At 43.4% G+C, this 26,644-nt stretch overlaps 1 protein-coding gene across 1 annotated transcript in view; it reads right to left on the reverse strand.

Moving 5' to 3' along the window:
• LOC124606401 (putative mediator of RNA polymerase II transcription subunit 12) overlaps window positions 1-26,644 on the reverse strand; it is a 509,903-nt gene that overhangs the window by 370,841 nt on the left and 112,418 nt on the right. The gene's annotated exons all lie outside the window — the stretch shown is intronic.

Genomic DNA, 26,644 nt, shown 5'->3' on the forward strand with positions numbered 1-26,644 from the left:
GTCCTTTCGTTGAATATCCTCTCATTCTTTCATCATAATAAAATAAGAGAAATCAGAGCTCGAACGGAAAGATTTAGGTGTTCCTTTTTTCCACGCGCCATTCGAGAGCGGAATGGTAGAGAAGTAGTATGAAAATGGTTCGATGAACCCTCTGCCAGGCACTTAAGTGTGAATTGCAGAGTAACCATGTAGATGTAGATTCCTAGAGTTCCTCCACCTGTGCAGTTTAATGCGGTCGCGCAAAAATTGACCTGTGAATGTAGCGTGTTCAAAGATTTGTGCGCACTTGCAACATTATGCCTCCCCACAGCGTAACACCTGGATCACCAAAACGATCTTATTCGACAATCCAGAAAGAGATTTTCACTCTGCAGCGGAGTGTGCGCTGACATGAAACTTCCTGGCAGATTAAAACTGTGTGCCGGACTGAGACTCGAACTCGGGACCTTTACCTTTCGCGGGCAAGTGCTCTACCAACTGAGCTACCCAAGCACGACTCACGCCCCGCGGAAGGCAAAGGTCCCGAGTTCGAGTCTCGGTCCGGCACACAGTTTTAATCTGCCAGGAAGTTTCTTATTCGACAATGATTCCTCGGAGATTTACGTGTTCCCACCTCTCGGCAAATGAGGGTGCGTCCAGCGTTATCGAACATTATCGTTTTGGGGATCAGTTGTTGGTGTGGGGCGGCACAAGTTGAATGGACGTACTGACCTTCAAGTCTTGTAACACGGTACACTCACAGGTCAACATTACTGTGACAGTGTACGCCTTCTCTATAAGCTTCTTTTCAGGGGTTCATTTGTCTCTGACTTCATTTTTATAGATGACAATGCGAGACCGCATGGAACTGCACAGGTGGGGGAACTCTTGCAACGAGAGGATATTTGGCGAACAGCCTGGCCTGCCCTTTATCCCAACTCAGATTCCATCGAGCAAGTGTGGGACGCGTTGGGGAGGCGTATTCCAGCACGTCCACTGCACCAACAGTCACCAATCGCGCTGATGGAGGAATGGAACGGCCTACCACAAGGACTCAGCATTAACCTTGTGACCAGTATGGGAACACGTTGCAGAGCATACATTTTCGTCCAAGGTGATCACCCATCACATTAAGAGCCACGTCGAGGCTTTTGTAACGTCCAGGCGATGACTCCAGTGTAATTATTGCTTTTGAATAAATTCTCATTTGTCTTCGTCGCATGACGTATTTCCTTCAGTTGCCTATTGTACGATACTGTAAGGTTTCTTTCTGCGTATGGGACAAGTTTCATAATGCTCTGTTATTTGGGAGTGACTCATCATACGAAAATTACTTTCAAATGAAACTATAAAGTTCCATAAACCTTTTCAAGTGTCAGACATCCACGATGTATCCAGAATCAGATTTTCACTCTGCAGCAGATTGAAAATTGATAATGGATATTCTACATAGTTTAAACTGAATTGGAGATATACATTCACAGACGATGACTGTAGCATGTCGTTCTTAACCGACCCGCCTAACCATGCTCCTGTACAGCAGGTCAGTGCTGTCATCCCTGAGTCACCAGAATGGTAATGCTATCTACCAGCCTATGAGTGCCTGTCAGCACGCGGTGTTTTAACAGTTACCATAGTGCATTATTTAAACAAACAAATACACTCTTGAAACTTCCTGGCAGATTAAAACTGTGTGCCGGACCGAGACTCGAACTCGGGACCTTTGCCTTTCGCGGGCAAGTGCTCTGCCAACTGAGAGAGCCAACTGGCAGAGTACTTGCCCACGAAAGGCAAAGGTCCCGAGTTCGAGTCTCGGTCCGGCACACAGTTTTAATCTGCCAGTAAGTTTCATCCACGCTGTGCATATGTAATCTGCATGTATAGACCATAAATGTTTTACACTTGAAAAGGCCTCTGGAACTGATAGTCTCATATGATCAAAGCGCCTGTGTCTGGGTTTCAGGCAGGAATCGCCGTTTCGTTCGATGCTGAGGTGCTATTCCAATGCAGTTGGAGAGCCTCTGCTTGCTGTCCGAGTTTAGGGGCCTCTGCTCACTGTCCAAGTTTAGGGGGAATATCAAATAGGATGAAGTGTGAACGGGAATTTGGATTGAAGAGGGAGACGTGCTAGGGTTGTCCGTGCAGTCGTGCAAAGGCACTATGCTATGATGGCGTAGTGGATGGCGCATCTACCTATACATCAAAGTTACTTCTGTCGTTAAGTTTTGGACGCAAGTATATTAGCCGTCCAGTCTTACTCTTCTTTGTACAGCGAACGGCCGAAAAAGCGGAAAGTACATCTGTTGTTGTTGTTGTGGTCTTCAGTCCTGAGACTGGTTTGATGCAGCTCTCCATGCTACTCTATCCTGTGCAAGCTTCTTCATCTCCCAGGACCTACCGCAACCTACATCCTTCTGAATCTGCTTAGTGTATTCATCTATTGGTCTCCCTCTACGATTTTTACCCTCCACGCTGCCCTCCAATACTAAATTGGTGATCCCTTGATGCCTCAGAACATATCCTACCAACCGATCCCTTCTTCTAGTCAAGTTGTGCCACAAACTTCTCTTCTCCCCAATCCTATTCAATATTTCCTCATTAGTTATGTGATCTACCCATCTAATCTTCAGCATTCTTCTGTAGCACCGCATTTCGAAAGCTTCTGTTCTCTTCTTGTCCAAACTATTTATCGTCCATGTTTCACTTCCATACATGGCTACACTCCATACAAATACTTTCAAAAATGACTTCCTGACACTTAAATCTATACTCGATGTTAACAAATTTCTCTTCTTCAGAAACGCTTTCCTTGCCATTGCCAGTCTACATTTTATATCCTCTCTACTTCGACCATCATCAGTTATTTTGCTCCCCAAATAGCAAAACTCCTTTACTACTTTAAGCGTCTCATTTCCTAATCTAATTCCCTCAGCATCACCCGACTTAATTCGACTACGTTCCATTACCCTTGTTTTGCTTTTGTTGATGTTCATCTTATATCCTCCTTTCAAGACACTATCCATTCCGATCAACTGCTCTTCCAAGTCCTTTGCTGCATTTTACCCCTGCCACCTTCAGAATTTGAAAAAGAGTATTCCAGTCAACATTGTCAAAAGCTTTCTCTAAGTCTACAAATGCTAGAAACGCAGGTTTGCCCTCCCTTAATCTAGCTTCTAAGAAAGTCGTAGGGTCAGTATTGCCTCACGTGTTCCAACATTTCTACGGAATCCAAACTGATCTTCCCCGAGGTCGGCTTCTACTAGTTTTTCCATTCGTCTGTAAATAATTCGTGTTAGTATTTTGCAGCTGTGACTTATTAAACTGATAGTTAGGTAATTTTCACATCTGTCAACACCGGCTTTCTTTGGGATTGGAATTATTATATTCTTATTGAAGTCTGAGGGTATTTCGCCTGTTTCATACATCTTGCTCACCAGATGGTAGAGTTTTGTCAGGACTGGATCTCCCAAGGCCGTCAGTAGTTCTAATGGAATGTTGTCTACTCCGGGGGCCTTGTTTCGACTCAGGTCTTTCAGTGCTCTATCAAACTCTTCAGGCAGTATCGTATCTCCCATTTCATCTTCATCTACATCCTCTTCCATTTCCATAATATTGCCCTCAAGTACATCGCCCTTGTATAGACCCTCTATATACTCCTTCCACCTTTCTGCTTTCCCTTCTTTGCTTAGAACTGGGTTTCCATCTGAGCTCTTGATGTTCATGCAAGTGGTTCTCTTTTCTCCAAAGGTCTCTTTAATTTTCCTGTAGGCAGTATCTATCTTGCCCCTGGTGAGATAAACCTCTACATCCTTACATTTGTCCTCTAACCATCCCTGTTTAGCCATTTTGCACTTCCTATCGATCTCATTTTTGAGAAGTTTGTATTCCTTTTTGCCTGCTTCATTTACTGCATTTTTATATTTTCTCCTTTCATCCATTAAATTCAATATTTCTTCTGTTACCCAAGGATTTCTACTAGCCCTCGTCTTCTTACCTACTTGTTCCTCTGCTGCCTTCACTACTTCATCCCTCAAAGCTACCCATTCTTCTTCTACTGTATTTATTTCCCCCATTCCTGTCAATTGTTCCCTTATGTTCTCCCTGAAACTCTGTACAACCTCTGGTTTAGTCAGTTTACCCAGGTCCCATCTCCTTAAATTCCCACCTTTTTGCAGTTTCTTTAGTTTTAATCTACAGATCATAACCAATAGATTGTGGTCAGAGTCCACATCAGCCCCTGGAAATGTCTTACAATTTAAAACCTCGTTCCTAAATATCTGTCTTACCATTATATAATCTATGTGAAACCTGTCAGTATCTCCAGGCTTCTTCCATGTATACAGTCGTCTGTTATGATTCTTGAACCGAAGTGTTAGCTATGATTAAGTTGAACTCCGTGCAAAATTCCTCTTTCATTTCTTAGCCCCAATCCATATTCACCTACTATGTTTCCTTCTCTCCCTTTTCCTACTACCGAATTCCAGTCACCCATGACTATTAAATTTTCGTCAGCCTTCACTATCTGAATTGTGGCAAAGTCTGTTATGAACTGAAAACTGTAGTCTCGCAATCTTTTATATATAATGTCCATTCTAATTCCAGCGTTTTTCGTATATTTGCCAATTTGGGTGATCCAGGTGGGTTTGGATTTGTAGCTGTTTAGCAAGTTGAAGATGTGCTTGATTAGTGTGCTATTATCCATTCGGTATATGTGTCTGTAAAATTGTAGTCTTCATTTTCTCATTACATTAGTTAGCATCTCCATTTTTAAATATACCTCTGTTTGATCTTAACTTGTACTCGACATTACTGTTACTTCTAGGACCCAGTAGGTCGACTTACAATATTTTAACATTATTGTGTCTTCCTTTTTGTAACTACAAAACGATTGTGCTATGTTTCCTTTTCATGTCACTGGCGACGACCGGTAGAATACTTGAGGCATGCGTAGGCCGTAGTGAGTTGAGTACTATACTTGGGTCTCTAGCTGCAAACGTGCTGAAGTCCATCGTTCCTCTGGGAAGTGCGTGCGTATTGCCGAGGGATGTCCGTTCGTATTGTAAGTGGAAATATTTAAGTGATCAGGATGTACATTTTATTGTTTGCTGTGATCCTGTTGGGTGATGATTAGATCTACGTCATGTTAAATAAAAGTTAAAGTTCATCGCAAGTTGGTGATTCTCATTTCTGTGAAGTTGAAGAATATCTTCACTGAATATTATCTCAGATTTGTTAATATTACGACAGTGACCAGTCCGGATAGACGAGCATGTTAACGCCACGCTACCAGGATTCGGGGAAGCGACTCGCGGGTTGACGACGACGGCCGGAGAGTCGACCACCCTGGATGTCGATTTTAGGTGGCTCCCCATATGCCGGGCTGGTAACCGTGCGACGCCTCGGGTACGAGCTACGCAAACGTTTAGAAAACCTTGTGACACTTGATCATGAGTTGTACTCTGGACGCAAAAGATGGGGTTCGCAGGTTCCGTTCCTGTGTGTTTGGGTGGGGCGGGTGGGCGGGGGAAGAGGGGGGGGGGGGGGAGGGGTGCCAGGAAGGGTATCCGGCCAACCGCTGTCACTAACATTGACACAACACATGTATCAATGCCGATCACATAGAGAAGTGGGAAAAGACGAGGAAGAAGTAGAAGATTAATATTACAAGAGTCAGTTCCAGCAACTGATACATTTTATTTTAGAATATGCGAAGAGGAAGACTCTGAAGCATATTTTGAACAGAGGGAAGGATTATATTACACATATACATCTTTTGGCTGTCTGAGGCAAATATTTGGGGTAACTGACAGCAGCATATGAATAAGAAGTTAATTGTTGTCATTATCTCCTAGCAACTAGTTTCTCTCCTGTTAAAACAAATATAAAACGGACCTTCAAAAACATTTTTGAAATTAATTTAGATGAGAGCTTGTATTAAAGAGAGATTACATAGAGTCAAATTATCGAGATTCCTTGAAGGACGGATTGTTTTATATGGGATTACAAAACCACGAAGACACGGTCAAGCACCAGATAAATAAAATAAAACCTAACACTGCAAAATAAATGGAAAAAGTTTGTCCCATTTAAGGATGTGCCGTTTATTACACACCTATGTTGCGCGTGTCTAAACACGATATCTAAGCGGTAGCGCTACATACTGGTGTATGGTAAACTGGGCAGCACGTTGTGAGTTAGACGACTTTCACATGTGGACGACGACTGATTCAAGACATGTAGCTCATTGTATGTCGGAGATTACACTAGAATTCTCGTTGCCAAGGTCACCAGTATCCATGGTAGATCTTCAGTAATACACAGACAGTGTTTCATATGCGTAAACCGCCACACAGGACGACCGCCATGTCGCCCCTGCAATCGGCGATCTAGGGTCAACTGTGAGTGAGATAGCCATCGCCGCCGATTTGAATGTGGGGACCCATTTCTATCAGCACTGTATGAAGACAAATACATCAAAGTAAATATCAGCAGCCGAGGACAGAAATCACATCCTTTGCTTTCCCATAGTCTTTGGCCAGTGGTTGTTATCCCCTACGACATGCAGCTCTATGGTATGATTGAATGATGACGGCGTCATATTGTACAAAATATTCCGAACTTAAAATATTCCTTCATTTACAGAGTTATTCGAAAAGATGGACCCAATGTAAATGATTTGTATTGCACGAAGTATAAATTTTTCATGAACCGTCTACATATCAATGAAAGGAGGAAGTTTCAAAGCTTTTTTCGCACAAGTTGTAAATGCTCAATGTGCCGCACTTTGCTGCACGGCAAACATCTAAGCGGTAGCCAGACTCGTGACACGCGCGAAGAAGCACGTCTTGTGTAACGGAAGTCACCGTAGTAGTGGCACGGTTCTGCATGTCGGACGGATTTGGTGGCAGAAGTGGGACGCAAACAGCCTCCTTAACACAACTCCGCAACAAAAAATCACAGGACGTGGGATCAGGAGATCTCGGTGGCCCGAAGTGTGGAGCCGGGTCTTGACTTCCCATGCAAACTATCCATTTCCGAGGAAGGGATCGATGGGACGCAGCTGCACCCCGTTGGAAAATGAAATCTTGCGAATCACCGGTAAGTAGAGGAAAAAGCCATTGTTCGAACATGTTCAGATACGTTATTCCGCTTACTGTACTTTCAACAAAAAAAAGAATGGTCATAAACCTTTGTCCGTGGTAAGGCACAGAACACATTTAGCTTCGCTAGGTTTCATGCTGCAATGTTGTACGATGATTTCGCAGACCTCATAAGCAAACATCAATTCTAGCACATCACCACAAAACTCAATATGCTGTTCTTTGTTGTTCTCTAGGGAAGTCTGCAGAACGCAGAAAACCTGCCCCATCGCAGCCATCTCACTCACAATTCCCTATTGGCGAGAGTACCCTAGCGGCCATTCACGTAACTATCACAGCCCTAGCGTCTGTTGACACAACGGGTGGTTAACACAACAAAATTTTCCTTCTGTACCGTACGTAGACTGTTCATGTCCAATTTATACGTGGTGGAATGCAAATTAATTAAATTGGGTCTATCTTTTTAAATATACCTGTACATCTCCGGGAAGGTACCACTCAGGAGCATATTGTCACAAGAAATAGCTAATCTGACGTTATACAGGCGGTAGCAAGGAATTTTACATTCCTTAATGAAATGGGTGTGTTACAGAATATCAAATGAGAATCGGATAGATTGAAATTAGATACAATGAGAAACAGTGTAGGCACAAAATCAAAAAGGAAGAATGCAGGGGTAGAGCTACTAATGGATAAGCAAGCAAGATTGCGACTGTGCTTCTATGGACAGCATAATGAACCCAAAGTCACTGGCAAGACATAGAAAGCAAGACTAACCACAGCAGTACATGTATATACACTACCTCATCAAAAGTATATTGAACCTATTAGTGGACATTAACATGCGCTGTGTCCACCTGTGGCCTTTACGACGTCTTGAAATCGGCTGGAAACACTTTCTATGACGCGGCTGAGTGTCTGTGGACGAATGGCAGCCCATTCTTCCTCAAGAGCCGAAACCAGAGACAGGGGTGATGTTGGATGTTGGGGTATGATGTAAAGTCAACGGTCTAACTCATTCCAAAGGTCTTCCGTTGGAATAAGTTTGGGATTCTGAGCAGGCCAGTCCACTTCAGGATATTATTGCTCGCAAACCACTATCTCATAATTGTCCCTTTATGACAGGACGCATTGTTGTGCTGATGTAAACAATTGCCAGTCTCCGATCTGTTCCTCTATTGTATGCAGTGCACAATGCCGTAAAATGTGTTCACATCATTTTCTTAAGTGCAGCACGACGACCACACCGTAAGCACCACAACCACGGAAAACGCCCCCATACTGTGACACCAGCTCCTCTGTAAGTCACTGTTGGCAGCGCACATGATGCCAGGCAACGCTCTTCAGGCATTCACAAACTCAGACCCTTCCGCCGAATTGCCACAGGGCACAGTACGAGTCATCACTCCAAATCATTCGTTTCCAGTCATCCACTGTCCAGCGACATCGCTCTTTGCGCCGCCTCATGCGTCGCTTAGTATTCACTATACAAATTTGTGGCTTAAGAGGGCCTGCTCATCGATTGTACCCTATTCTTTTTCACTCTGTATGCATAGTCATTGTACTATCTGCACTACTGTAGCACTTTTAACCTACGAGTGACCTCTTTGGCTGAATACATGCGATTTGTTATAGCCACCGTCCGTAATGCTCATCAGTCACTGTCCGTCAATAGGTGTTTGGCTGTGTTTTTTCCTCTGCGTTTCCGCTTCACGATTACATCACGAACTGTCGCTTGGACAGCTTTGGAAGGGTTGAAATGTCCGTGATGGATTTGTTACTCAGGTGATATTTAATGACTTGTCCACGGTTGAAGCCACTGAGCTCTACTGATCGACCCATTCTGCTCTTACTGCTTCTCTGCTGTCAACACTGTACTGCCGTCTCCTTTTATACTGGCGGGTCCGCTTCTTGTTACATCTAGTGGTCAGTTCCGCGTTACATGCGACTGTCTGGATACATTCGATTCGATAGTGTGTATACAGGGTGGTCCATTGATCGTGACCGGGCCAAATATCCCACGAAATAAGCGTCAAACGAAAAAACTACAAAGAACGAAGCTTGTCTAGCGTGAAGGGGGAAACCAGATGGCGCTATCGTTGGCCCACTAGATGGCGCTGCCATAGGTCAAACGGATATCAACTGCGTTTTGTTTTTTTTAAATAGCAACCCCCCCATTTTTTATTACATATTCGTGTAGTACGTAAAGAAATATGGATGTTTTAGTTGGACCACTTTTTTCGCTTTGTGATAGATGCCGCTGTAACAGTCACAAACATATGGTACACAATTTTAGACGAACAGTTGGTAACAGGTAGGTTTTTTAAATTAAAATACAGAACGTAGGTACGTTTGAACATTTTACTTCGGTTGTTCCAATGTGATACATGTACCTTTGTGAACTTATCATTTCTGAGAACGTGTGCTGTTACAGCGAACATTACGGAACTACTCGCTGTTGAGAGGAATGTCGTTACACGTATTGCCAAATGCACTGAGGTTGGCGGACATCATTTTGAGCATTTATTGCATTAATGTGGTATTTACAGGTAGTCACGCTGTAATAGCATAAGTTCACAAAGGTACATGTATCACATTGGAACAACCGAAATAAAATGTTCAAACGTACCTACGTTCTGTATTTTAATTTAAAAAAACCTACCTGTCACCAGCTGTTCGTCTAAAATTGTGAGCCATATGTTTGTGACTATTACAGTGCCATTTGTCACAAAGCGAAAAAAGTGGTCCAACTAAAACATTCATATTTCTTTACGTACTACATGAATATGTAATAAAAAATTGGGGTTCCTATTTAAATGGTTCAAATGGCTCTGAGCGCTATAGGACTTAATATCTGAGGTCATCGGTCCCCTAGAACATAGAACTACTTAAACCGAACTAACGTAAGGACATCACACACATCCATGCCCGAGGCAGGATTCGAACCTGCGACCGTAGCGGTCGCGCGGTTACAGACTGTAGCGCCTAGAACCGCTCGGCCACCCCGGCCGGCTCCTATTTAAAAAAACGCAGTTGATATCCGTTTGACCAATGACAGAGCCATCCAGCGGGCCAACCATAGCTCCATCTGGTTTCCCCCTTCAAGCCAGACTAGTTTCGTTCCTTGTAGTTTTTTCGTTTGATGCTTATTTCGTGAGATATTTGCCCCGGTCACTATCAATGGACCACCCTGTATACTAGTTAGGCACATGAGTAAGAGATCGAAAGCGTGTATCGCGAGATCAAATTATTCAGTTATTTCCGAAAAAGAAAATTATATTAATATCTAATATTCACCGAAATGGTACAAAGTTCTCCGAAAGTATACTGTGTCCTTGTACGGAAATAAAACATTAAGATTAACAGTACAGATACGAAAGAGTAGAATCGACGTTTTCGCAAGAAGCACAGAGAGGATTGGCAAAAATGTTGCACAGCAACAGAATTGTTTGTTATATTGCAACGAGGAAGCAAAATACTGTTGATATCCAACAGGACCTAAAGGAACACCTTCCAAGAAGGCAGTAACGAAAGACTGGACTACTTAAACTGAAACAACTTCAGCTGTACGTAAAAATTACCCGCATCAGTGGCAGTATACTGTAAAGATCTGGGGTAAGCGGACCTCTACGTTGGGTAGTGGAGGAGCTGTTCTTCTGGTTTTCAGGATGACGTTCGGCTCTCCGCCCTGGGCCGGCGTGGTCGAATGTCTGGCGGGGACTACAGCGAAGGTGAAGGTGGCTGCAGCGAGACAGACTGCGTTAGGGAAAACTCTTTACTGTTCCAACAAGCTAGGGCAGCCAGCTGCGCCGCCTGATGTCAACCGACAATGTCTTCATATTGGTACCGTACAGGTGGTGGACGTCCCTGAAGGTAACGCACGGTGTCTGGAAGCCAGCGCGCTGACTAGGTTCTCGGTGGCATTGGCGGAGGACAGCTGGTGCTAGGTCGTAGAGACTGTGCTTGGTCACAACCAGCCGTGTGTAGACGAAGGCTGCGGCGTGGACGCGGGGCGCCTGATGGTGATGACGGCTGGCCAGCGGATGCTGGTTCTCTAGCAGCTCGGCAGTCGCCTGGCTAAGGTCGATGACACGAACCTCCCTGGTTGCTCGATCGGCCCGTATAAATAACGCCCCCGTGAGCTATTTGGCTGTTTGGCGTTACACACTGAAGAGCCAAAGAAACTGGTGCACTTGCCTAATATCGTGTTGGGCCCCAGCGACCGTGCACACAGAAGTGGTGCAACACTACGTGGCATGGATTCGACTAATGTTTGAAGTAGTGCCGGTGAAAACTGATGCCACGAATCCTGCAGAGCTATTCATACATCCGTAAGAGTACGAGAGGATGGAGATATCTTCTGAACAGCACGTCGCAAGGCATCCCAGATATGCTCAACAATGTTCATGTCTGGGGAGTTTGATGGTCAGCGGAAGTGCTGAAACTCAGAAGAGTGTTTGTGGAGCCGCTCTGTAGCAATTCTGGATTTGTGGGGCATCGTATTGTCCTGCTGGAATTGCCCAAGTCCGTCGGAATGCACAATGGATATGAATGGCTGCAGGTGATCAGACAGGATGCTTACGTACGTGTCACCCGTCAGAGTCGTATCTAGACGCATCAGGGGTTCCATATCATTCCAACTGCACACGCCCCACACCATTACAGAGCCTTCACCAGCTTGAACAGTCCACTTCTGGCTTGCAGGGTCCATGGATTCATGAGGTTGTCTCCATACCCGTTCTCGTCCATCCACTCGATACAATTTGAAACGAGACTCGTCCGACCAAGTAACACGTTTCCCGTCATCAACAGTCCAATGTCGGTGTTGACGCGCCCAGGCGAGGCGTAAAGCTTTGTGTCGTGCAGTCATCAAGGGTACACGAGTGGGCCTTCGGCTCCGAAAGTCCATATCGATGATGTTTCGTTGAATGGTTCGCTCGCTGACACTTGTTGATGGCCTAGCATTGAAATCTGAAGCAATTTGCGGAGGGGTTGCAGTTCTGTCACGTTGAACGATTCTCTTCATTCGTTGTAGGTCCCGTTCTTGCAGGATCTTTTTCCGGTCGCAGCGATATCGAAGACTTGATGTTTTACCTGAGTCCTGACATTCACAATATATGGGAAAATCCCCATTTCATCGCTACCTCTGAGATGCTGTGCCCCGTCGCTCGTGCGCCAACTATAACACCAAGTTCAAACTCACTTAAATCTTGATAACCCGCCATTGTAGCAGCAGTAACCAATCTAACAACAGCGCCAGACACTTGGCTTAAGCCGGCCGAAGTGGCCGTGCGGTTAAAGGCGCTGCAGTCTGGAACCGCAAGACCGCTACGGTCGCAGGTTCGAATCCTGCCTCGGGCATGGATGTTTGCGATGTCCTTAGGTTAGTTAGGTTTAAGTAGTTCTAAGTTCTAGGGGACTAATGACCTCAGCAGTTGAGTCCCATAGTGCTCAAAGCCATTTGAACCAACACTTGGCTTATGTAGGCGTTGTCGACGGCAGCTCCGTATTCTGCCTGTTTACATATCTCTGATTTGAATACGCACGCCCATACCAGTGTCTTTAGCGCTTCAGTGTGTAATGTGTGTGGTGTGTGTGTGTTTGTGTGGAGCCCCTCCACGCCCGCGCTAGCATGGTGGCCATCGCAAAAAGTTTTACTGCCGCCTCGGTAAAAAGTTAGTAAGCTAATCAAGAAGTCACACAATGCGTCCGTTCGACGTGCAATCAGCCACTAATACGGTCCTATCTAGGAGATAGTAGACATAAACGTTTGAAGAGTAGCAGTTTTTAAGGCAGAGGGAAGAAAAGTGCCACTGCAAGCCTCATGGGGAGAAGCCTCTGTGACAGTGTGGACGGATAATTGGACTGCTTGGGAATTTGTGCCAGCAGCAACAGTTCATGTGTGGGTGTTGGGAAAAGTCAGTAGAGAGGTGTTGCCACACGTTGATGAAACGCGTTGGTGTCTTTGTAAATCGGCTGTGTCGTCAGCCGCTTACATTCGGGATAGTAATTGGTACACTTTGTCCCAGTACTTTGTCGCGGTGCTTCGTCCGTAACACAACATTACTATCTCGCATTAAATTACTTCCTTATAATTACATCATATTTTCGTCTGCAGTAAAATGTCCGAGAGAAACCGCAGACCGCTGCATACGGGTGCATGATTCAGTTAACAGATTGACAACCGTAAACAGATTGTGGGGACCAATTGAAGACAAAAATCTGTCTTTCTCAGTATGATGTCGTTTGGAAAGTAAGTTACGATGATTACACCTCATAATAATGAGATGCCGCGAGCACTTGTGGTATGCGCTACGCAAAAATTATTGTTATGGTCGGGAATACGAGTACATACAATTTCATAATCGTCGCGAATTACGTACGACAGTTGAGATGTATCTGTGAAGACGTACAGAATCGGAAGACCATCTCCTGCCAGATTCGCGTTGCAAATCCAGTTTGAACGCACAAAACGTGACAACAGCAGTAGTACATATCTACATCTGTGAGGTTTAAGTGGGCACTACATTGAGTAAAGAGTTGTTTTCTAGATACGAGGGTAAGTCAATTATTATCCGCAAAATAGTTATGAAATTTTATTGTAATCAAATAGGAAACTTACAAGAACATCATTTTTCAACATAGACTGCTTGCGTTTCAACGCACTTGGTCCATCGTTGTACACGCTTCCTGACGCCCTCATAAAAGAAGGTTCTCGGTTGAGCTGCGAGCCAGGAATGCACCGCTTCCTTCACTGCTTCGTCCGAGGCAAATCGGCGGCCCCTTAATGCCTGTTTCAGTGGACCAAACATGTGGTAGTCAGAAGGGGCAAGATCGGGACTATATGTAGGATGATCAAGTACTTAAATTTCGAGGTTCTGGAGCGTTTCAGCAGTGTGGGCAGCAGTATGCGGACGGGGATTGTTGTGCAACAACACACCACCTTTTGACAGCAATTCTCGGCGTTTCCTTCGAATTGCAGGCTTTAGCCTGGCAGTAAGCATTCACTGTAACGTACGCTTTTTAGTGTTGTGCCCCATTCCCCATAATGTTCCAGTACTGAACCTTGTGCGCCCCCAAAAACCATAAGCATCAGTTTTCCTGCGGACGGTTGGGTCTTGAACTTTTTCTTGCACGGCGAATTTGGGTGTTTCCATTCCATACTCCGCCGTTTACTCTCCGGCTGGATCCATGTTTCGTCACCAGAATGATTCTGTCTAAGAAGTTGTCCCCTTCGTTCCTATAGTGATCCAAATGTTTTTTGCAGATGTCCAAGCGCGTTTATTTATGCAACTGTTCAAAATGGGTTCAAATGGCTCTGAGCACTATGGGACTCAACTGCTGAGGTCATTAGTCCCCTAGAACTTAGAACTACTTAAACCTAACTAACCTAAGGACATCACACACATCCATGCCCGAGGCAGGATTCGAACCTGCGACCGTAGCGGTCTCGTGGTTCCAGACTGCAGCGCCAGAACCGCGCGGCCACTTCGGCCGGCTATGCAACTGTGTGAGTTGTTTTGGGACCCATCTTGCACAAACTTTATGAAACCCAAGCTGTTGTGGATGATTTCGTAGGCAGAACCGTGACTAATATGCAGACGATGTGCCGCTTCGTCAATAATCAATCGTCTGTCTAAGAGAATCATTTCACGTGAACGTTCAATGGTTTCTTCAGTTGTAGCGGTAAACGGTCGTCCGGCTCCTTCATCGTGCGTAACACATGTGCGACCATTTCGGAATTTTTCAATCTATTCGTAGACACTGCGTTGTGCCAAAACACTGTTCCCGTACTGTACCAAAAGTCCTCGATGAATTTCGGCCCCTGATACGCCTTCCGACTACAAAAAACTGATCACTGAACGTTGCTCTTCTTTGGTGCAAATAGACAGCGGTTCAAAATGGTTCAAATGGCTCTAAGCACTATGGGACTTAACATCTGAGGTCATCAGTCCCCTACACTTAAAACTATTTAAACCTAACAAACCAAAGGACATCACACACATCCATGCCCGAGGCAGGATTCGAACCTGCGACCGTAGCAGCTGGGCCGTTCCGTACTGAAGCGCCTAGAACCGCTCGGTCACAAGGTCGCCCATAGACAGCGGAACACCCACGATTAACAGCACGGCAGCGATAACGAAACTAGCCTAGCAGTCTGAAAATTGCAAAGATTTAACAACAAATAAACAAAGCATGCATCATCAACGTAAAACAACAGTACTAACAAACTAAACAAAAATATTACTAAATTGCGGATAATAATAATTGACTTACCCTCGTACATGTTGTCGTCAAGGACTTCTGTTCGAAAATTGGTCTGACGTAGCCCTCCACGTTAGTCTATTCTATGCAAGTTCCTTCATCCTTGCATAACTGCTGCTGCTACTACGGCTTTTGTCTGCCCCTACGATTTTTACCTCCCACAGTTTCCACCATTACCAAACTGATAATTCCTTGGTGTTTCTGGAGATATGCTATAAACCGATCCCTGGGTGTAAGAATAAATAACTCATCACAGAGAAATGTTCTCAACTTCAAGGCAGTCAAGTACAGAACGGAAAGAGTGAGCCACAAGGAAACCTTTCAATTTCGATTTGAATACTTAGGATCTAACAATCATGTCAGTTCTGCTGGAAGCCTATTGAAAACGAAAAATGTATACCGTTTTACTGCCTAGTGTTCACTGAATTAATGTTGCAGTTTCTCGTGAATGAGGCGATGTTATCAAAAGTAAGTCCTATGCTGTAACATACGTACAAGGATACAGTGTCGGAATTCCGAAACAGCTGAAGAACGGGCCTACGTGAAGTTCGCGAACTCACTCCGCAGATCAGTCTGACCGCCCGTTTCTGGGCGAAGAACGTTCATGGTGATCGCACAGAGTTGACCATACGAGATAATACGAGTAGAGATAAAGTAAGCAAAGTAGACAAACCTTCGGGTTTCAGTGTCGGAGACAGAGGAGGTCATTTTTAAAGTGAAGATGGCAGTATTTAATTTCTGCACATTATCTTCAACATGATACTTTTTAGAAAGCTTCTACCCACCCACAGTCCTAAGAATTTAAAATGGGAGATCTCACTGACTGTTAGCATCCTTCGGTCACCTTACCTGTCAGTAAAATTACCTTGTCCCTGAGGGCACTGCATTTTTATTTCCGGCAGTGGAATGGATCAGAACAAGACCCTGTGGCACCCCCAACTTTATATGACCTCAGTCAGATTCGAATTTTTTCTCTGTTTGCGGACGCTAGAAGACTACTTTCTTCTTCCTTCTTTTCAGATATAATTTAAAGCATTGCTGAGATTCTTCCCTGATCTTACAATGTTCCAATTTAGGGTTCACGAAATCAAATTCTTTTGTAAACCAAAGACAATATTTATTGTCATCAGCCTATAGCCGACCACTGCTGCTGCCACCTCACACACAAAAGAATAAACTTTTTTTTATTTTTTTTATACTCCCTTCCAAAAGCCAAATTGAGACTCGTACAGGACAGCAAACTGTGTGTACTGAGAATGAGATGTGCTGCTACTCACACTCACACACACACACACACACACACACACACACACACACACACACATCGCTTTCCCGAAAGCTTCTGAAAACACTGTTAGAAAAGGAAGTGGCCAGTAATCGTCTACTTTATCGTTTTCACTATTTTTATAAAATAGTTTCACTAACAGATAGCGAGTATTTGAATTTGTCAGGAAACTGACCATATCTGAAACTCATTGCACAGGTGAGTACTGAACTAATGTATGGTGTGCTGATCTTTACAATTTAACTTGAAATTTCATCATACCCATGGGAGATGGGAGACTACTCTTTAATGAGGTAATAACACAGGTCGGCAAATACTGAATTTTTATCTGGAGCTTGGATGAGTGTATGAACTTTTGACTGATCCGGTTACACCGACCACGAATCTAAAGCCTATTTCTCTACAGCACGTCAGGGTTTTGCATCATGACCACCACCAACACCACCACCACCACCACCACCATCATCGAAATCTGCATCCAATGAAATCAGAAAGCAATTTCAGAGAGATGGAGGCGAAAAAGAACAATAAAGCTGCAAAAAAATTAGAGTGTGAGATATGAATTAGGTGAAGTAAATATGGTGGTATGGACACTTGCCAGGTGGCTGTATTACTTGCGTTGACGGTTGCTCACGACTGAACGCTTGATGTCCTTCCTTCTGCGTGATACTTCCCCTTCATGTGCAATACACTAGCAGTAATCAGGCATCATATTTTTTTTTTTTTTTCGTAACGACTTTCATAACAATGTTCTCGAGTTTTAAGTCCTGATGGTACCGTTCACGTGTTCCTCTAATGTGTCAGCCAAAGTGCCCTGATAATTGTCTAGGTGTGACATCAGAAAATGTAGTTCTACGGAGATCTCGCATCTTAATTGTTTAAACGACTCTAGAGTGTCTTCCACTATTTTAAAGTCTGCCTATTTTGGCCAAGAAAACGGCGCATAACATTTTTAAACTTCTCCAAACTTGCTGCTATATTTCCGTCATTGTTATTTCAAAGTGTCCATCAGACATCAATATCTAGTCCAACAAATATCCCTTCTTTCAACTTTTCTGCAGCCAGATTTGGAAATTGGCCACACAAATACTGGAAACAGATACCCGTTTCGTCCAATGCTTTCACATAATGCTTCATCAGTCCTAATTTGATGTGCAGTGGAGTCAATAAAATATGAATTGGATTAACCAAATGCTCATTCACAACGTTCTTCGATCCCGTTATCGGGTTTCTCTTCTTCGACCACTCTGTCCTACTCCATTGCTCGTAACTGCTTTACTGTCCCATTCACACGTATAGCAACGCATCTTGGTTTACCCTAATTTTTTGCCGACAAGAACGCCAATCACTTTAAAGTTACCACATAAAAGCCTCTAATGTTCTTCATAATTCACAGTTTGAAGAAATACTTTCATGGTACTGCATGTCTCTTTTAATTGATCTGAATTCACAATTGGAATTGAGGCTAGCTAATATCCAATATCTAGCAATACTCCTTTCAAACTTCGCTTTGAAGAATCTACACTCCTGGAAATTGAAATAAGAACACCGTGAATTCATTGTCCCAGGAAGGGGAAACTTTATTGACACATTCCTGGGGTCAGATACATCACATGATCACACTGACAGAACCACAGGCACATAGACACAGGCAACAGAGCATGCACAATGTCGGCACTAGTACAGTGTATATCCACCTTTCGCAGCAATGCAGGCTGCTATTCTCCCATGGAGACGATCGTAGAGATGCTGGATGTAGTCCTGTGGAACGGCTTGCCATGCCATTTCCACCTGGCGCCTCAGTTGGACCAGCGTTCGTGCTGGACGTGCAGACCGCGTGAGACGACGCTTCATCCAGTCCCAAACATGCTCAATGGGGGACAGATCCGGAGATCTTGCTGGCCAGGGTAGTTGACTTACACCTTCTAGAGCACGTTGGGTGGCACGGGATACATGCGGACGTGCATTGTCCTGTTGGAACAGCAAGTTCCCTTGCCGGTCTAGGAATGGTAGAACGATGGGTTCGATGACGGTTTGGATGTGCCGTGCACTATTCAGTGTCCCCTCGACGATCACTAGTGGTGTATGGCCAGTGTAGGAGATCGCTCCCCACACCATGATGCCGGGTGTTGGCCCTGTGTGCCTCGGTCGTATGCAGTCCTGATTGTGGCGCTCACCTGCACGGCGCCAAACACGCATACGACCATCATTGGCACCAAGGCAGAAGCGACTCTCATCGCTGAAGACGACACGTCTCCATTCGTCCCTCCATTCACTCCTGTCGCGACACCACTGGAGGCGGGCTGCACGATGTTGGGGCGTGAGCGGAAGACGGCCTAACGGTGTGCGGGACCGTAGCCCAGCTTCATGGAGACGGTTGCGAATGGTCCTCGCCGATACCCCAGGAGCAACAGTGTCCCTAATTTGCTGGGAAGTGGCGGTGCGGTCCCCTACGGCACTGCGTAGGATCCTACGGTCTTGGCGTGCATCCGTGCGTCGCGGCGGTCCGGTCCCAGGTCGACGGGCACGTGCACCTTCCGCCGACCACTGGCGACAACATCGATGTACTGTGGAGACCTCACGCCCCACGTGTTGAGCAATTCGGCGGTACGTCCATCCGGCCTCCCGCATGCCCACTATACGCCCTCGCTCAAAGTCCGTCAACTGCACATACGGTTCACGTCCACGCTGTCGCGGCATGCTACCAGTGTTAAAGACTGCGATGGAGCTCCGTATGCCACGGCAAACTGGCTGACACTGACGGCGGCGGTGCACAAATGCTGCGCAGCTAGCGCCATTCGACGGCCAACACCGCGGTTCCTGGTGTGTCCGCTGTGCCGTGCGTGTGATCATTGCTTGTACAGCCCTCTCGCAGTGTCCGGAGCAAGTATGGTGGGTCTGACACACCGGTGTCAATGTGTTCTTTTTTCCGTTTCCAGGAGTGTATAAATAATTTCCATTGTTTACTGTCGTACTCTTTAGTTCGCACTGTCGTCGCTAATCCGGCGACGTCTTTACAAAACACCATTAAAACATCTCTTTAACACGATTTCCCTACACTGAATACGGATACGGAGCACCATGTGAAAGTAATTATTTTCACTAAGTGCGCTCCCAGAAGTCGTGCTGCGTCTTTCGAGAGTCCCAAATCTTTCACCAGTTCTGTTTTAGTAAGAGTTTCAAACGTATCCATTAATGTTGGTGCAGAGGCGACTGGTAGCCCTGGACCATGAGAGGGAGTCTAATCGCGGAATCTAAGTTCGGATGCACGATTTTATTCATGTCTCTTTCGATGTACACTGCTACTTCCGTCATACAGAAGTAACAATCGTCGACGTAGTTCTTCTATTCGCGCCATACCGTGGGGATGACGAAGTTCTAACACTTCATTTTACCTTCACTCCACTTTCTTAATTGCTCCACACATGTATAATACACAATGTGTGGAGCAAATGACTTGTTCTGATCGAACTTCATGGCGAAATAAGCAAAATATGATTTCTGCAGAAATCTGTTATTTATCGGCGTCTTGTTACGTATCACATAAGTTCCACGTATGTAACAAAATGGATTTGAGCTATTCACAAACCGCCTTCCTCACATTTTGATACAGCTTCGATAATATAACACCGAACACAACAACGTGCGTAAGCACCTTGTTCTAAATCTCTGACTCACTCAACTGTCCATTTCTGCGGCGATAACTGAATGTTAGCTTTGAAGTCCATTCGTCCCGTCTACTTCACCATCCTACAAACAAGCAATGTTGCCACATTAATGTAAATTACACTACATAACCTAGATTTCGAAGCCAATAGTAAATAGTGAATAGCGCGCATCAGTTTGGGACAAGTCGTAGTCATGCACAGACAATTAAGGGGGTGGAAAAACACATATCATTTTCACATTAACGGGTCCCAGCTTAATAAAGAACACCACTGACTTTACATGTCGACCTGTTTAATCGATTCAGTTTCGTGTTTACTTGCTTCGGGTAGCTGCCTATGACATACCTGTAGTTGTCACGGAATACCATTTCAAAAGCTCTACGTATTTTCCAGTACGAATAAAATTTTGATTTAACTTGCCCACTGTTGAGAAGAAGTAACTATTAAATATTTTCCACAATTCTGGTGGATCACTAACGTTTTTATTCCCGCAAAAAAGACGTGTAATATGTTGAGATACTCCAATCCATTGTGGAGGGGTGTTGCAGCAACGTTATTTTGTGCAGAATATGGATGCTCAACATATTAATATTAACAACAGCCCTAGATTGTGCAACCTAGGTTTGTCTTTTAATATTAGTATGTTGGGCACCCATATTTTGCACTGATACCTCTTTCACAACCGACGATATGCATAGTTTTAATCTTGATCCGAAAGCTTTATGTTCTCGTGGAGTAATTACACTATTTTAACCTGTCTCATAACATTCCTCAGCACTTCGCAGTATTATCTAGAGTAAAATTCCTGTACTGGACCCTGCCGTCCTTTATGTTATGATACATACCCTTTTTCCTCCTAAGTTATTTGTAATACCATTGGTTATTCAAATCGTTTGCTTATTAGTAGTGCATACGTGCCTGCACTTTTTTAATATGAAAGAGCAGACTCCACAAGTTGTGCCATAAAGTTATTTTCTCCCCAGTTAGATTCAGTACCTCTTCTAAGTTATACGAATCTATAAATCTAATCTTCAGTGTTCTTCTGTAGCACTGCATTTGTATTTTCTTCTCGTCTGTACCATATAAACTCCATGTATCGCTACTTACAAGACTATGTTCCAAACAAATACTTTCAGAAAACTTCCTAACCCTTAAAATTATGTTCGATGTCAATATATTTCTCTTTTTCAGAAGAGATTTTCTTGCTATTTTTAGTTTGCTTTTTATATCTTCTTCACTTCTATTACCGTTAATTACTTGCTGTTAAAATAAAAGAACCCGTTTACTACTTTCAGTGTCTCATTTCCTAATCTACTTATCTCTGCATTATCTGCTTTAATTCCACTGCATTCCATCGAACTTGTTTAACTTATTTTTAACAATGTCTGAAGAAACATTCATTGGTGACAATCTTGCACCTATAATAACTTTATGAAATACATTCGTAATTGCAGAATCTTTCCTGACACTGGATGCATTAGGTAGGTAGATATTACTTATTTGTGACACGGGACTCGAACCCTGATTTCCCGATTGCCGCTAGCGGTCGCCTTAACAACTTCGGCTATCCAAGCACACTTCCAGGACTGACCTGGACTTCCATGTCATACCGCCTACGACTCTATCGCCGGCAACTTTACTTACGTTCACGCCAGAGGGTTTCAACGACACTAACATATTCAACGTTAGTATTACGGCACAAATTTTCGTGTGGCACCAATAAGTAATAACTTCATACCTAATGCAGATAATTTCAGAAAGATTCCACAACTGGGAAAAAATTTCTTAAATTTAGTACAGCTGCAAGATCGTCACCAATGTCTGCTTCGTCAGACACTGTTAAAAATAAGTATTACCAGCCTCGACGGGTAAAATTACGACCGTAATACTAAAGTTGAATACGTTTTCTTCTAGATATCCTGTGGCGGGAATCCAAGTAAAATTGCGAGCGACGGGATCGTAGACAGTATGACATGTGGAAGTTTGGGTGGGTCATGGAAGCAAGCTCGGATAGCCAAAGTTGTTCAGGCGACTACTCGTGACAAGTGGTAAACTCGGGTTCGAGTCCCGGTCCGGCACAAATTTTCATGTGTCGCCAGTAAGTAATATCTTCATACCTAACGCACTTGATATTAGAAAGATCCCGTAGTTGCGAATAAATTTCGTGAACTTGTTTGTCTTTCGTCGATGTTCCTGTTAGAATCTCTTTCCAAGATACTATCCAATCTGACACATTCCGTTCAGCTGATACTTCAAGTCCTTTGGCATCTGTGAAAGAATTACAATATCATTGGCAAACCTCAAAATTTTTATTTACTCTTCCTGAAGTTTATTTTCCTTTCCAAATGTTTCTTTGTTTTCCTTTGCAGCTTCCTCTGAGTGCAGACTGAATAACACGTCGGACAGACCACAATCCTGCCTTATTTTCTTCTGAGCTCCTACCTCCCATTCATCTCTTTCGGCTCTTGTAACTGCAGTCTTGCTTCTGTGCAATTTGTAGAAAAACTTTCGCTTTCTTAAATTTATTGATAACTTCATAATGTATACTGTTTTACAGTCAACGTTGTCAAACGCTTCATCTAAACCTACATGTGTTATAAATCGGGGCTATCGTTCTTCAGCCTATCTTCTAAGGTAAGTCGTACGAACAGTATTGCCGCGCATGCTCCTCCAGAACCCAAATTCGTTTTCCCCGCGATCGATTTCCACCAGATTTTCCATTCCTGGACACGTACGGTTGCTTAATTCAGGATACGAAAATCTTCACTATAACGTTGAAGGCTGACTATAAGGACATTGAGGAATTTGAAGGAACCGTTGATGCTGCGAATTATAATACGTGGGCTCTTCAATAAAGAATGATCATAATTTTTTTTTGACAACATACTTCTACTAATCCTCATAATTTTGATGGTCCTTCTCAAAGTAGTCTCCCATGAATGCGATGTACTTGTCCCAGTGTTTCTGCCAGTCTTCAAATACATGCTGGAAACCATTTTTTGAGAGGCCCTTCAAAATCGCCTCCGCAACCTTCACCACTGCTTCTGATGATTGATAATGCCTCCCACGAGGGCTTTTCTTCATGTTAAGGAATAGAAAAAAGTCACATGGGGCTAAATCCGGACTATAGGGAGGGTGAGGGATGCCCTTCACATTGAGTTTGCAAGACATTCAGCAACAACATTGGCAATATGCAGCCGCGCATTATCGTGGTGCAGCATCCAGCCTGCTTCTCGGAAACGTGGTCTTTTGCGCCTGATATGGACTTGCAATGTTTTCAGGACATCCCTGAAGTATTTTCCAGTTACTAATGTGTGTGCAGGCACAACATGCTGATAAACCATTCCATGAATATCAAAGAATGAGATGGCCATAACTTTCCCAGCATAAACAATCACTTTTGCTTTTTTGGGGGTTAGTGATGAAGGAGACTTCCACACTGGGCTTTGCCGTTTGCTCTCTGGATCAAAATGATTTAGCCAGGTTTCATCAGCAGTGATTACATTTGCACGCGAACGTCCTTTTGTCCGGGAATCAACAGTCTTGGAACCCATCGCGTGTCATGTGTAATTTTTCTGTCACCAACGTGTGGGTGGCACCCAATGAAATGTTCAGGATTTCAGAAAGTGATCTTAAGGTAACTCGTCAATCCTCTCTCACAATGACAGTAGCAGTGTTGATGTTTTCTTCCGTAAGAACAGTAACTGGAGCACCGGGTCCACCTTCCTTTGAAATGATTGTCGTCCCCCCCCCCCCCCCCCCCCAGCTGAAGATTTGTTAAGACCGAAGCAGAATTTCAAAGCCGCAAATTGTTCCTCGCGTGTTACCTTCACTGCAGCGGTGCGATACTGAACATGTCTGACCTTGCCTGCCTCTCACAGGCGGGAACCAGGAGTCCCAACAATGAAACTACTAAGGCGTGTTTCTTGCACATTAAGCTAACAGAATATCATAAGATTAAATTTTAGCGCGAGAAATTATGACCATAAAGTTATGATCATTCTTTACTGAACAGCCCTCGTACATTTACACAAGATTTCTTCAGCGTAGCATATTAGGACCAATACTATTCCTGATGCACATGAATGACTTTCCTGGTAGAGTTAGTCATCGCGAAAAAATTCGCTTTGCTGATGACAGCAATATTATAGTCACTGAGAAAACAAGAGAACTTCCTGCAGAGAAAGCATAAGAAACCATCAAAGAAGTTGGCAACTGGTCAATAAGCAATGAAGTGATACTGAACATAAAGAAATCTAGTGCCATAAATTTCATTGTGAAGAGGGAAAATGACAAATTAAATGTGGATGGCACTTCTATAATAAACTGCCGAAGCAGATTAAAGAAACTGCTAAAATAAACTTATTTAAGAAGGTAGTGAAATATTACCCGTTAACTAATTCATTTTATAGATTGAATGATTACTTAGATAATCTGGAGTAGGCGTCGGGTAAAAAATGTAACAAATAAATAATAATAACTATAATAAAAGATCTATTACTCCACACAACACTTTCACACCATTTTTTCCTTCTCTTTTTCTTTTCTGGAAAATTTTACTGTAGTATAAACATCTAATTCTCCTCCTGAGCTCAATATCTCACTCGTTGTAGACGGATGGTAACTCAGTTTTTCAGGCTAGCAAATGGGAAGCTGCGGTACAGAAAACGGCACTGAAGTCAGCTAGTAGTGTGTGTAGCATTAGAGAACAATTTGTGCTTAGTGTGTGAAGTGACTGAGAGTCAGAAATGAACGAACGATGTAGCATTAGCCTCTTACATTATTAAATAACTTATTTTTACACTAGAGATAAACCGAATGAGGTAGCACTGTTTTAAACAGAGTGGCCTTGTATTCGGGAGGGTGTAGGCCCGCACCTTTACCCATCTTGAGTTAGGTTTTCCGTGGGATCCCTAAATTAATTCGGGCAACTGAGACGATGGTTCCTATTATAAGGTAACGCCCCTTTGCCTGTTCCATCCTTGTCATAATAGACCTGTAAGTACATGAAAGTCTGTATGTGTGAATTACTTTATTTTAGATGTTCTTAACTTGTAACACCAAGATATGTCCAACATCGTTGTAAAAGAGAGTAAAACTACTACTACTACTACAACGATTTTACTACATCACAAAGAATAAATCATCAATGACTGGAAATGTGCTCTTCCACGATGGTGACTGTGTCTTCATAGGTTACATGTTTTATAGAAGGACATCTACAAGCACTACTGCATAAAAAAAAGGTTGCTTAGAAAAGAAGTGGAAGGACTGTATAAGCATATAGAATGTACAATGGGCTGCATTGTTATTGCTACTGTACATGATATGGACAACTTAGAGCAATCTGAAAACAGATTGTTGCAAGAGGAAAGAATGCACCACTTTCTAATAACAAACCGATAATCTCTTTTTGACACAGAAAGACAATATATGAAGCAATACTGCCAATGGTCAGGCCACCAGTAGAAAACATGTTATGTTTCAATCAGCTGTTAGAAGTAGCTTTACTAAAGTTAAGACTTGAATGTTGATTTTCTGTGACATAACACGGCAGAGGACACATGAAGTTGTTGACTTTATCCCACAGTTAAGTTCTCAAAGAGCGTTAAATTTATTTTTCAGTAGATATTGGAAATTACGATCGTCAAAAGTTGACGATAAAATATACCGACCAACTAGGTTCAGATCATGAAACGAAATACTATGTATAAGGAAATAGTAGCCACTGACTTCGTCACATTGTCTAGAGGAATCTTACTGGAAGAACAACTGGAAACGTTTAACGTAGTAGACAGTGTATATTAAAAGTTTATATCGTTCTTAAAAAAATATATTTCTGCAGTATCTTAAGCCACCTTTCCCTCTAAAACATTAGAGGATAAAATGAATCGGAAGAATGACTACTGGCTGGGATTAATGTTTCGTGCACCTGTAAGACGACTCACTAAAGAGCAGTAATTCTTGTGCCTATGACCAAGTTTGTAGTAGGTTATTGAAATTTTGTGCTGAATTAATGGGACCATCTTTGTTCTGTCTTTTTAATGATTCCGTTATTCTTCTTAAAAGGCTTAAATATGCGACAATGGCACCCATGTGTAAAAGCAGAGATAACGGAATCCTCTAATCCTTTTAATTCTTTCCAATCTGTTGAAAACTTTTTTGACCCCTCTTACTTACACTTTTTATACAGCAGAACGTAGCAAATACCTCTTAGTTTGACTTCCGTGAAGGAATCTCCAAAGAAAAAAACCACTAATGACCTCATGAATGAAAACCTCAAAAGAAAAAAATATTCTATTGCGTAATGTTAGTGACATTATCAATGGCCATTCAAAAATAACTTC

Source organism: Schistocerca americana, chromosome 3 (assembly GCF_021461395.2).
Source record: "Schistocerca americana isolate TAMUIC-IGC-003095 chromosome 3, iqSchAmer2.1, whole genome shotgun sequence".
Lineage (NCBI taxonomy): Eukaryota > Metazoa > Arthropoda > Insecta > Orthoptera > Acrididae > Schistocerca > Schistocerca americana.